Here is a 12,771-nt window from a genome sequence, read left to right on the forward strand (position 1 = left end):
GAACCCGAGGAAATCTAGTAGACTTGCTTATTTAAGGCTTCAGTAATGCAAAGAAGGCTTGGCAGTAGGGAAAATATGTAGTTCAGGGAACAGGCTGAAGGTGATACAGACTAGGCTGAAGGGGAATCATATAAGTTGGGTAGGATGAATATCACAAGGTTCATTGGGTGAAGTTCGTGAGGGATGAACATTGGGTATAGGGCAGGGTGGAATGGTAGTTGCATATGGGTGGGCATGACTGTGGTACATGGGATAGGACTGAAGGCGACATATTGAAGGCGATTCACAATCACATCCTGTTTTTAGTATACACAATTACATCCTCTCGAATAGTATACATAATTACACTCCGTAAAACAGGAAACACAATACTCAACATACGTTTGCTACCGGCGCTTTCAGTAAACGATTTTGTATCATTTCTGAAGATTCTATGCAAGAGATATTATTTGAAATCTTGTATTACCATATCAGCTTGAGGTGGCTGAGGATTTCTTCTATAAACTGTCTGCATTAAGAAGTGAGTGTTACAATGGCTATCAGACACTCATCGGGGATAGGAACAGATGAGTCTGTTCCTCAGAGTAATCCTGAGATCAGATTAAACAGGGTAGGTTCCGAGAGGGAAAGGGGATACCTGTGGTTAATAAATAAAGGGTGGGGTGGGGGGTAAGGTTCTGGACAACTGGTGGCCCTTAAGCACGATTTGGCGTACGATGAATACACACACACACACGCACGCACGCACGCACGCACACGAGCGTCGCCAGTGGATCTGGATACATTGTCGTTGCCATAGTGATTCATATTCATATGTTCCTGACCATGGTATTCTTTGCACATGGGTAGTCATAGAGTACAAGAAATACATACCAACAACTATTGATTGAATTCAACTGATTTGAACCAGCATTGTCAGCGTTCTGCACATGTATTCACAACACCGGTCGTGTGGAAAGTGGATCCGGCAGTGGACGTTGCCTACGCTTTTTCAACGTAGAAATACAGGTCATGCCTTTCTAAACTTGGTCTGGATCTTGGTTTTCACCTTACCGTATCTTAGCCTGTACCCTAGTCCTGGTATTCTAATCACAAAGAGAAAACTGTGGACACCAAAAAGGTGTTTGGTCAATGTGATTTTAGGCTGTCGATGTTAGATCATAGTATTCGTCTCTCGTTCATTTTTTGACCAACAGGGAGAGTATCGTTGACCACACTTTACCTACACGTGAACAATATCCACGCTCTCGGCAATAATTAGTGAGTGCATTTGTCACAACTTTTCTTTCTATTTCCTTACATGCAATGGGGAGTTCATGTCTCGCGAAATGCTACTTCGGTAGTAAGTTGGTCTTCGGCTCCCTTTGCGCGCGCCAACGTGCGACATGCAAGCTTACTCCCGATACCAGCTCTGGTTCCAAATTTATCGACCGCCAAATACATCTTCATTAGGACGGACCAAGTGTACAATCATGCATAGCTGTCACAGCTGTTACAGTCGTGATAGTTAGCTAACTTGGGGATGGTTAAATCTGAAATTTGTTATTCCTACAAGGATTACCCGTTCCGTTCTGACAGTAATAGGTCCAGTCGAAAAGGTATGAAACATGTTTTGTCACCGGTAGTAGTAAGGTCTCGCGAAGTACCGTGACCTGCTTGCGAGTCCTATACGAGATCCTGCGAATTGTGACGGATCCGGAATAGCACGAGTACTCACGAACTGAAAGTGTTTGAATAACAAATGATGGTTCGTCAATTTCCGGAATAGCCCTAACAGCCAAAGAATGTACTGCAGTACTACTAAATAAGCTGGCGTCCACGAACACGTGTCTTATTCTTGCAAAGCCTGCTTTTTACATGGACTAAGACTGTCTTGAGCGTGGGGTTTGCTGGGTGAATGGAATAAGCTCCAATGTATCCGATTATTGTTCATACTTATATCCGAGCCCTTCACATGAGAAGTAGACAGATTGCAGATAACTTGAAGGCAGTGGGATTATCAGCTACGTGACGAACATGACACAGCGTTTACTCCAAGAAATCAAACGAATGTTCACATAATATTACTTCATTGTGATATTCATGGCTCACCTCGAATGATTAACTAATCATCTAGAATGACATGTAGTCTCTGAATTGACATATGTTACAGAGAAATGATTAATACGTTATCCTGATTAAATAAAACAAAAAGTGCTTAGAGACTTTCTTCATTTTCAGAAACTGCGATTATCAAGTTGCCAGGTATTCTAGACCTACATGTGCTACAGTGGGCACATTTCCTTCAGAGTCTGTATGGGAGACCACTCGCGCGATTACCCCAAAGCATAAACTGCATACCACCACAATCCCAACCCCATCATACCGACCTGTGAATAATTAAGTCTATTCTAGTCAAACCAGTGACTGAAATTAAGAACAACGTTCAACGCCATCGAGGTGCGTCACCGTCGCTGAACAGTCAGCGAGTCTCGCCAGTCAATCTGTTGTGGACCTCTTACGCAATCAGAGATCGCTGTAGACCAATTGTGACCAATGCATGGTCCCTGTGTGTGGGAAACTGATTCGGCTGATGTGGGCACTACCCATTTATAGTCCCGATCAATTCGATATCCTGAGTAAACTGTAACGCCATTTGCTAATGGCCTGTCTGCTCCTCGCAGATAGCTACAATACGTCAGTTGTCGTGGTCTCATTTTCCAGAATCCGCAAAAAACGTTGCTCGTCTTGCCGACATCCGGGTTCGACTCCTGAGGGTGACACCATTTCTGCTGCCCCATTTCACCCCAACCTTGACTGACTCGGCTTCACTATTGTTAAAATCTGCGTAAAACGCAACTCGCTTAAGTCTCACTCACGTGTCAAAATGTATAATCTAATTAATCTGCAACATCTGAAGGGATTCATTAATAAGATACGCATCGAATTCACACAAGGCTGTAATTAATGTCAGGGGGAACGTTGAAGAGAAGGCACGGACGTCGGAGAGCGCTACTTGTTTAAATCGTAATTACCTCACCCTTCGTCTGTCTCTGGAGACGGTACCTTGATGTGCGGCGCTGCTGAAATTATAGTTAAGGGTAAACTCAACTAATCATATTATATCATTGGTACAGACAATATGGATTGACAGATATATCAACCAGAAAGGTTCTAGGTTAGATTTGCTCTTCGCCAGTCTGTTCCTCCCGTTAGATCGGACTTGTTTGATGCATGCTAACTCATGTGTGTAAATTAGTGCTCACAATTTCAGGCACTTGACTGTCTAGTTCAGGCTCTAGATTGAACACAGAATATTTGGGACAAGGGTTTTAAACAACAAGTAGACAATCAGTTATAGAAACAACAGTTTTAGGGTCATTTTAATGATAAATTAACTAAAAATTAAGTCAAACATTATGTTTTCGATTTTAATAATGTGCTTCGAAATCAATCAGAAATTGATTAACATAGATGTAAGTTTGTGTTCGTCTGACTGTTTCCTGAAATCAAGACACTGTTTTTTTCATACTTCTGCCCAGCAGATAACCAGAACCATTCATTATTAAAGCTATATATCGCTGTGATGTATTCCTGGTGATGAATCGTATCAGTTTAAGACGGGGGTGATAAAATAAACATGACACCACTACGATTACCTGCGCCACTACATACACGAGGTCTGGCTTGTCCGTGGAGACTGGATGCCAGTCTGTGTATGACAGGCAATTAACGGCGGTGATGAGAGACGCTGTAGTACACGTGGCGATAAAGCCGTGGCCTTATGTGTTGTAGTCATGGAGAAGTAGAACAGTGGTAGTCGCTGACGTGGCAGGGTGTGGTGTAGTTTTGTCGCCATCTTGTAGTGCATGTATCTGCGTCAGTTCTAGACTAACGCTTAGTCCATGAATATAAATCATTTTGATAGTAACAAATAAACTAATAACAAATAAACCTATTTAAATTGAAAAAGAGACTCAGTGAGTTGGGAGCCTGAACTTCGGGAAATCTAGACTTGCTTTATTTAGAGATTTAGCACTGCTGGAGGGCTTGGCAGTAGGAAAAGTAATGTAGCTCGGGGACTGTGAGGCAGACTATGTCGTTCCTGGCGATGTTCCAGGGGTATTGCTGTGACAGAAACGGCGTTACACATTGTACCCATGTGGGAACTAGGGCTTTGGGAGTGACTAGCGACTGCCTTAACCACACATTTTGCTTCTGTCACAAACGAAGAGGTAGCTGATAAACAGGACACACAATAAGCAGTAGAATTAGAGACAATGGAATTTGAGATCCGTGTAGACCAAAACTTAGCATCAGCGTTTTGTAGTGTAATCAGAGACCATATAATATGGTCTGGTGTAATCTGAAATTGTTGGGGAGTGGCAGTAGTGGTAGCAGGAGATGAAACGTTAGTCAGGGTGGTGGTCTATGTTTTATGCCAGGCGGGCAATATTCCAGCAATAACATTGCGATTGACACCAGGAATGGAATCCAAAGAAAATATGGATTAAGTATACCAAACCCGCGACTTCGGCGCTGCGAGCGAACGCTTTTGGTTAAGCTTGCGGTAACTAGCAACAGATTTTATGGTTCAGCTGACAGTAACTAGCAACAGAGGTTATAGTTCAGCTGGCAGTAACGAGTAACAGAAGTTATGGTTCAGCTGGCAGTAACGAGTAACAGAGGTTATAGTTCAGCTGGCAGTAACGAGTAACAGAGGTTATGGTTCAGCTGGCAGTAACGAGTAACAGAGGTTATAGTTCAGCTGGCAGTAACGAGTAACAGAGGTTATGGTTCAGCTGGCAGTAACGAGTAACAGAGGTTATAGTTCAGCTGGCAGTAACGAGTAACAGAGGTTATGGTTCAGCTGGCAGTAACGAGTAACAGAAGTTATGGTTCAGCTGGCAGTAACTGGCAACAGAGGTTATAGTTCAGCTGGCAGTAACTAGCAACAGAGGTTATGGTTCAGCTGGCAGTAACTGGCAACAGAAGTTATGGTTCAGCTGGCAGTAACGAGTAACAGAGGTTATGGTTCAGCTGGCAGTAACGAGTAACAGAGGTTATAGTTCAGCTGGCAGAAACGAGTAACAGAGGTTATGGTTCAGCTGGCAGCAACGAGTAACAGAGGTTATGGTTCAGCTGGTAGTAACGAGTAACAGAAGTTATGGTTCAGCTGGCAGTAACTGGCAACAGAGGTTATAGTTCAGCTGGCAGTAACTGGCAACAGAAGTTATGGTTCAGCTGGCAGTAACGAGTAACAGAGGTTATGGTTCAGCTGGTAGTAACTGGCAACAGAGGTTATGGTTCAGCTGGTAGTAACTGGCAACAGAAGTTATGGTTCAGCTGGCAGTAACTGGCAACAGAGGTTATAGTTCAGCTGGCAGTAACTGGCAACAGAAGTTATGGTTCAGCTGGCAGTAACTAGTGACAGAAGTTATGGTTCAGCTGGCAGTAACGAGTAACAGAAGTTATGGTTCAGCTGGCAGTAACTGGCAACAGAAGTTATGGTTCAGCTGGCAGTAACTGGCAACAGAAGTTGTGGTTCAGCTGGCAGTAACGAGTAACAGAAGTTATGGTTCAGCTGGTAGTAACTAGCAACAGAAGTTATGGTTCAGCTGGCAGTAACTGGCAACAGAGGTTATAGTTCAGCTGGCAGTAACTGGCAACAGAAGTTATGGTTCAGCTGGCAGTAACTGGCAACAGAAGTTATGGTTCAGCTGGCAGTAACGAGTAACAGAGGTTATGGTTCAGCTGGTAGTAACGAGTAACAGAAGTTATGGTTCAGCTGGCAGTAACTGGCAACAGAGGTTATGGTTCAGCTGGTAGTAACTGGCAACTGAAGTTATGGTTCAGCTGGTAGTAACTGGCAACAGATGTTATGGTTCAGCTGGCAGTAACTAGTGACAGAAGTTATGGTTCAGCTGGCAGTAACGAGTAACAGAGGTTATGGTTCAGCTGGCAGTAACTGGCAACAGAGGTTATGGTTCAGCTGGCAGTAACTAGTGACAGAAGTTATGGTTCAGCTGGCAGTAACTAGTGACAGAAGTTATGGTTCAGCTGGCAGTAACTGGCAACAGAAGTTATGGTTCAGCTGGCAGTAACGAGCAACAGAAGTTATGGTTCAGCTGGCAGTAACTAGTGACAGAAGTTATGGTTCAGCTGGCAGTAACGAGTAACAGAGGTTATAGTTCAGCTGGCAGTAACGAGCAACAGAAGTTATGGTTCAGCTGGCAGTAACTAGTGACAGAAGTTATGGTTCAGCTGGCAGTAACTGGCAACAGAAGTTATGGTTCAGCTGGCAGTAACTGGCAACAGAAGTTATGGTTCAGCTGGCAGTAAAGGGCAACAGAAGTTATGGTTCAGCTGGCAGTAACTAGTAACAGAGGTTGTGGTTCAGCTGGCAGTAACGAGTAACAGAGGTTATAGTTCAGCTGGCAGTAACTGGCAACAGAAGTTATGGTTCAGCTGGCAGTAACGAGCAACAGAAGTTATGGTTCAGCTGGCAGTAACTGGCAACAGAAGTTATGGTTCAACTGGCAGTAACTGGCAACAGAAGTTATGGTTCAGCTGGCAGTAACTGGCAACAGAAGTTATGGTTCAGCTGGCAGTAACTGGCAACAGAAGTTATGGTTCAGCTGGCAGTAAAGGGCAACAGAAGTTATGGTTCAGCTGGCAGTAACTAGTAACAGAGGTTGTGGTTCAGCTGGCAGTAACGAGTAACAGAGGTTATAGTTCAGCTGGCAGTAACTGGCAACAGAAGTTATGGTTCAGCTGGCAGTAACGAGCAACAGAAGTTATGGTTCAGCTGGCAGTAACTGGCAACAGAAGTTATGGTTCAGCTGGCAGTAACTGGCAACAGAAGTTATGGTTCAGCTGGCAGTAACTGGCAACAGAAGTTATGGTTCAGCTGGCAGTAACTGGCAACAGAAGTTATGGTTCAGCTGGCAGTAAAGGGCAACAGAAGTTATGGTTCAGCTGGCAGTAACTAGTAACAGAGGTTGTGGTTCAGCTGGCAGTAACGAGTAACAGAAGTTATGGTTCAGCTGGTAGTAACTAGCAACAGAAGTTATGGTTCAGCTGGCAGTAACTGGCAACAGAGGTTATAGTTCAGCTGGCAGTAACTGGCAACAGAAGTTATGGTTCAGCTGGCAGTAACTGGCAACAGAAGTTATGGTTCAGCTGGCAGTAACGAGCAACAGAGGTTATGGTTCGGCTGGTAGTAACGAGTAACAGAGGTTATAGTTCAGCTGGCAGTAACGAGTAACAGAGGTTATAGTTCAGCTGGCAGGAACGAGTAACAGAGGTTATGGTTCAGCTGGCAGTAACTGGCAACAGAAGTTGTGGTTCAGCTGGCAGTAACTAGCAACAGAGGTTATAGTTCAGCTGGCAGTAACGAGTAACAGAGGTTATGGTTCAGCTGGCAGTAACGAGTAACAGGTTATGGTTCAGCTGGCAGTAACGAGTAACTGAGGTTTTGGTTCAGCTGGCAGTAACTGGCAACAGAAGTTATGGTTCAGCTGGCAGTAACGAGTAACAGAGGTTATGGTTCAGCTGGTAGTAACGAGTAACAGAAGTTATGGTTCAGCTGGCAGTAACTGGCAACAGAGGTTATGGTTCAGCTGGTAGTAACTGGCAACTGAAGTTATGGTTCAGCTGGTAGTAACTGGCAACAGATGTTATGGTTCAGCTGGCAGTAACTAGTGACAGAAGTTATGGTTCAGCTGGCAGTAACGAGTAACAGAGGTTATGGTTCAGCTGGCAGTAACTGGCAACAGAGGTTATGGTTCAGCTGGCAGTAACTAGTGACAGAAGTTATGGTTCAGCTGGCAGTAACTAGTGACAGAAGTTATGGTTCAGCTGGCAGTAACTGGCAACAGAAGTTATGGTTCAGCTGGCAGTAACGAGCAACAGAAGTTATGGTTCAGCTGGCAGTAACTAGTGACAGAAGTTATGGTTCAGCTGGCAGTAACTGGCAACAGAAGTTATGGTTCAGCTGGCAGTAACTAGTGACAGAAGTTATGGTTCAGCTGGCAGTAACGAGTAACAGAAGTTATGGTTCAGCTGGCAGTAACTGGCAACAGAAGTTATGGTTCAGCTGGCAGTAACGAGTAACAGAAGTTATAGTTCAGCTGGCAGTAACTGGCAACAGAAGTTATGGTTCAGCTGGCAGTAACGAGTAACAGAGGTTATGGTTCAGCTGGCAGTAACTGGCAACAGATGTTATGGTTCAGCTGGCAGTAACTACCAACAGATGTTATGGTTCAACTGGTAGTAACTAGCAACAGAAGTTATGGTTCAGCTGGCAATAACTGGCAACAGAAGTTATGGTTCAGCTGGCAGTAACGAGTAACAGAGGTTATGGTTCAGCTGGCAGTAACGAGTAACAGAGGTTATGGTTCAGCTGGCAGTAACGAGTAACAGAGGTTATGGTTCAGCTGGCAGTAACGAGTAACAGAAGTTATGGTTCAGCTGGCAGTAACGAGTAACAGAGGTTATGGTTCAGCTGGCAGTAACGAGTAACAGAGGTTATGGTTCAGCTGGCAGTAACTGGCAACAGATGTTATGGTTCAACTGGTAGTAACTAGCAACAGAAGTTGTGGTTCAGCTGGGGCTAGCAACAGATGTTATGGTTCAGCGGAGGCAGCAGAGCGATAATTATCAGTGATGAAACAAATATGCCAGTTGAAATATATAACATATACTCCTACCCGAAGTATTATAGGCCATGCATTATAGTAATACGCCATACCCATATCAACATTTGAGTCGTATGTAAGGAAGGTCAGTTGCTAGCTTCGTTATCACAATCACCAGCAGCATTAAGGCAGATATCCAGGTCGATCGTTAGCAGTGAACACAGTGACCTATGTAGGACATTATTGACTGCTATGTGATATAAGACATAATGATCGACCACATTACCATGACGCACGGATGTGCTAATTATAAGAGGTAAGCTTTGAGGTGGTGGGGTTTGTTGGATACGTAAGAGGACAACGAGGGACGCTAAAATAATTGACTTACCTCAACTGTCCTGGCGCATTACAGCCACACTGATTACAACTCAACAATATACAATATTCTGTGGTATGGAGAGGGAGAATTCAAGGCAGCACGGAGACACTCGTAAATAAATAAGCACATGTACATGTTAGAGAAATCAGCACGAACATTTGTCTGAGGGGAGACTTTATCCGTCCCTGTTTCAATCATTATCTTTTCTCTGAAAACTGAACTGATTTCACAACATAATTTTTGTACACCAAATATGTTTGGGACGGTAATGAAGTTAAAGGTCAAATTGATATTTAGAGAAAGTTTCGTAAATAACCTTCGGCCTTACAGTCCGTGAACCAAATTTTCTTCCTTCTTTTTACTGCCATGCTATAGCAATAACTCGGGCAAATCTAAGATGCTCCAAATGTCCAACTTCAACAGGACAACTTTCACTTGAAATACAGCTGTTTCTTTCTACCAAAATAAACATTTCTGTGACTAAGTGTTAGACTATCGTGAATATCGTGACTTGGGTACGTCACTTGGAAAACTACAGGTACTCAAATAGTTTTATGATGATAGGTTGTCCTTCTTGCAATTCTTCAAACATGTGCCATTTAAAGGTCAAAGTTCAAGGTCAGTATCTTTGAAAAAAAGATTTTATAACCCGATGGCTTCTACCTGATGGGGCTTGCAACAAATGTAAATGAGTTATGATTACACGATGCCATTTAGGAGGTGGTCAAATGCAACATATGTCATATTTGGGATTTCACTTCCTCAGTAAAGTACAAATTCTAGTACTTTTTTGGTTGAGTCCCATCCGGGATTCGAACCCGCACACTCAGAGTCAGGCACCTAATCGCCAGCACACAAAGTCAGCCGCCTAACCCGCTCAGCCACCGCGACTTCACCAATTGTCACCATTCGTCTCTTTCCGTAACGTCATAATTTGGCTTGACACGATCGCGAGTAGTGACGAAAGCGCGCGACAAGGCGACGATGAAATTCAGCCGCAGCACAAGTGACAGAACAATGATTATGGGTTTACAGTACTCAGTGTAGAGACGTTTACAGTTGGTAACAGGAATACAGTGAAGTGTACTAATCACGTCAACGCGTCCTACCTAGAGACCTGTCAGTCGCCTCTTCCTCAAGATAAATTTGGGACATTCAGAAAGGGAGGTTAATTACGTACATGCAAATACTTTTCAACTTCTAAATATTTTCCATTTAATGATTTAATTCCATAATGTTATTGTTTTACAAATGTTTTAGTGGTTAACACTATTGTCTCCTCGCAACGTCACATGTCATAACGCACGAACTGTACCGCTACTATATTCACTACAGTCATGATGTAGGACATCTGCTTGTATTAGACAGCTCCCAAACAAATACTGAGAACGGCAATTGTAACCTGGAAACATATCGAATATGTAATGCACAATGAATTCAGGCCAAACACACCAGGCGGGTCGACCACAGCTGTATCTGTTCCTCGTGTTGAGATGTGTGTCAGTCTAACGTTAAATGAATTACGTTAATTACACATGGATAATGTAAACACGTGATCCTAGCCACGTCTTCTCAGCACTCGGGGACAGTGGAGTAAGTCCACCTTTAAAGTGGCTAATGTAAAGACACCAGCCATGCAGGATCTTGGCCTCGTCTTCTCAGGATGTGGGGAGAGTGGAATAAGTCCATCTTTAAAGTGGCTAATGTAAAGACACCAGCCATGCAGGATCTTGGCCTCGTCTTCTCAGGACGTGGGGAGAGTGGAGTAAGTCGACCTTTAAAGTGGCTAACGTAAAGACACCAGCCATGCAGGATCTTGGCCTCGTCTTCTCAGGATGTGGGGAGAGTGGAATAAGTCCACCTTTAAAGTGGCTTATGTAAAAACAACAGCCATGCAGGATCTTGGCCTCGTCTTCTCAGGACGTAGGGAGAGTGGAATAAGTCCACCTTTAAAGTGGCTAATGTAAAGACACCAGCCATGCAGGATCTTGGCCTCGTCTTCTAAGGACGTGGGGAGAGTGGAGTAATTTCACCTTTAAAGTGGCTAACGTAAAGACACCAGCCATGCAGGATCTTGGCCTCGTCTTCTCAGGACGTGGGGAGAGTGGAGTAAGTCCACCTTTAAAGTGGCTAACGTAAAGACACCAGCCATGCAGGATCTTGGCCTCGTCTTCTCAGGACGTGGGGAGAGTGGAGTAAGTCGACCTTTAAAGTGGCTAACGTAAAGACACCAGCCATGCAGGATCTTGGCCTCGTCTTCTCAGGACGTGGGGAGAGTGGAGTAAGTCCACCTTTAAAGTGACTAACGTAAAGACACCAGCCATGCAGGATCTTGGCCTCGTCTTCTCAGGGCGTGGGGAGAGTGGTGTAAGTCCATCTTTAAAGTGGCTAACGTAAAGACACCAGCCATGCAGGATCTTGGCCTCGTCTTCTCAGGACGTGGGGAGAGTGAAGTAAGTCCCACCTTAAAAGTGGCTAACGTAAAGACACCAGCCATGCAGGATCTTGGCCTCGTCTTCTCAGGGCGTGGGTGGGGGGGTGGGGGGTGGAGTAAGTCCACCTTTAAAGTGGCTAACGTAAAGACACCAGCCATGCAGGATCTTGGCCTCGTCTTCTCAAGACGTGGGGAGAGTGAAGTAAGTCCCACCTTAAAGTGGCTAACGTAAAGACACCAGCCATGCAGGATCTTGACCTCGTCTTCTCAGGGCGTGGGGAGAGTGGAGTAAGTCCCACCTTAAAAGTGGCTAACGTAAAGACACCAGCCATGCAGGATCTTGGCCTCGTCTTCTCAGGGCGTGGGGGGAGTGGAGTAAGTCCACCTTTAAAGTGGCTAACGTAAAGACACCAGCCATGCAGGATCTTGGCCTCGTCTTCTCAGGACGTGGGGAGAGTGGAGTAAGTCCCACCTTTAAAGTGGCTAACGTAAAGACACCAGCCATGCAGGATCTTGGCCTCGTCTTCTCAGGACGTGGGGAGAGTGGAGTAAGTCCACTTTTAAAGGAGGATAATGTAAAGGCGTGGCCCATGGATGATCTAGGCCACGTTTACTCAAGAGCTAGTAGTTGCCTTAAAAGAAAACCCACTCCCAGCGATCCTGGTCTGGTTAACTTGTTTCAAATCTGGTTTGGTAGCGTCATGGTTCAAGGGCATATAGCTGATTTCAAGTCTACGTTCAGGGACAAGTGCCGTATTCTAATTCTGTGTTTAGTTACATGATTTAGATCTTGATTTTGTAATGTGCCGAGATGTCAAGTCAACGTTTTGTGATACGTGGCCAATTCTAATCCTTGGTTCACTGCTTTATATCAAACGCCAAGCCATGGTTAAGAGGCGTGTGTCAAATCTGTTGTGAGCTTCACCCCTTTTGAACGCAGTTTTAGAAGTCATTTACCGTGTCTCTTTACACACGGGGAGCTCTGTACAAAGGCTGAATGATGCACATTTAATAGCCTGGATTAAACAAAAAAGGCATTGGACACACACAATGAGTCGTAACATGACATACATTTTGTCACACGTTCTTGGTAAGGTCTAGACCATTTGGTTCATAAATGTCAACCAATCCTTAATAACTGAATTGTCTGTTCGAGATTCGATTATATGTTGATCCACGTGTATACACAGTCGATAGTGCGACATTAAATATGAAATTCAGCTGTCCAATAAGTGATAGAACAACGACCATGTATACGCGACGTTCAGTGTCGTGATGGTTGCAGCTCAGAGAGAGAGAGAGAGAGAGAGAGAGAGAGAGAGAGAGAGAGAAACAAAAAC

Source organism: Haliotis asinina, chromosome 15 (genome assembly GCF_037392515.1).
Source record: "Haliotis asinina isolate JCU_RB_2024 chromosome 15, JCU_Hal_asi_v2, whole genome shotgun sequence".
Taxonomy (NCBI): Eukaryota; Metazoa; Mollusca; class Gastropoda; order Lepetellida; family Haliotidae; genus Haliotis; species Haliotis asinina.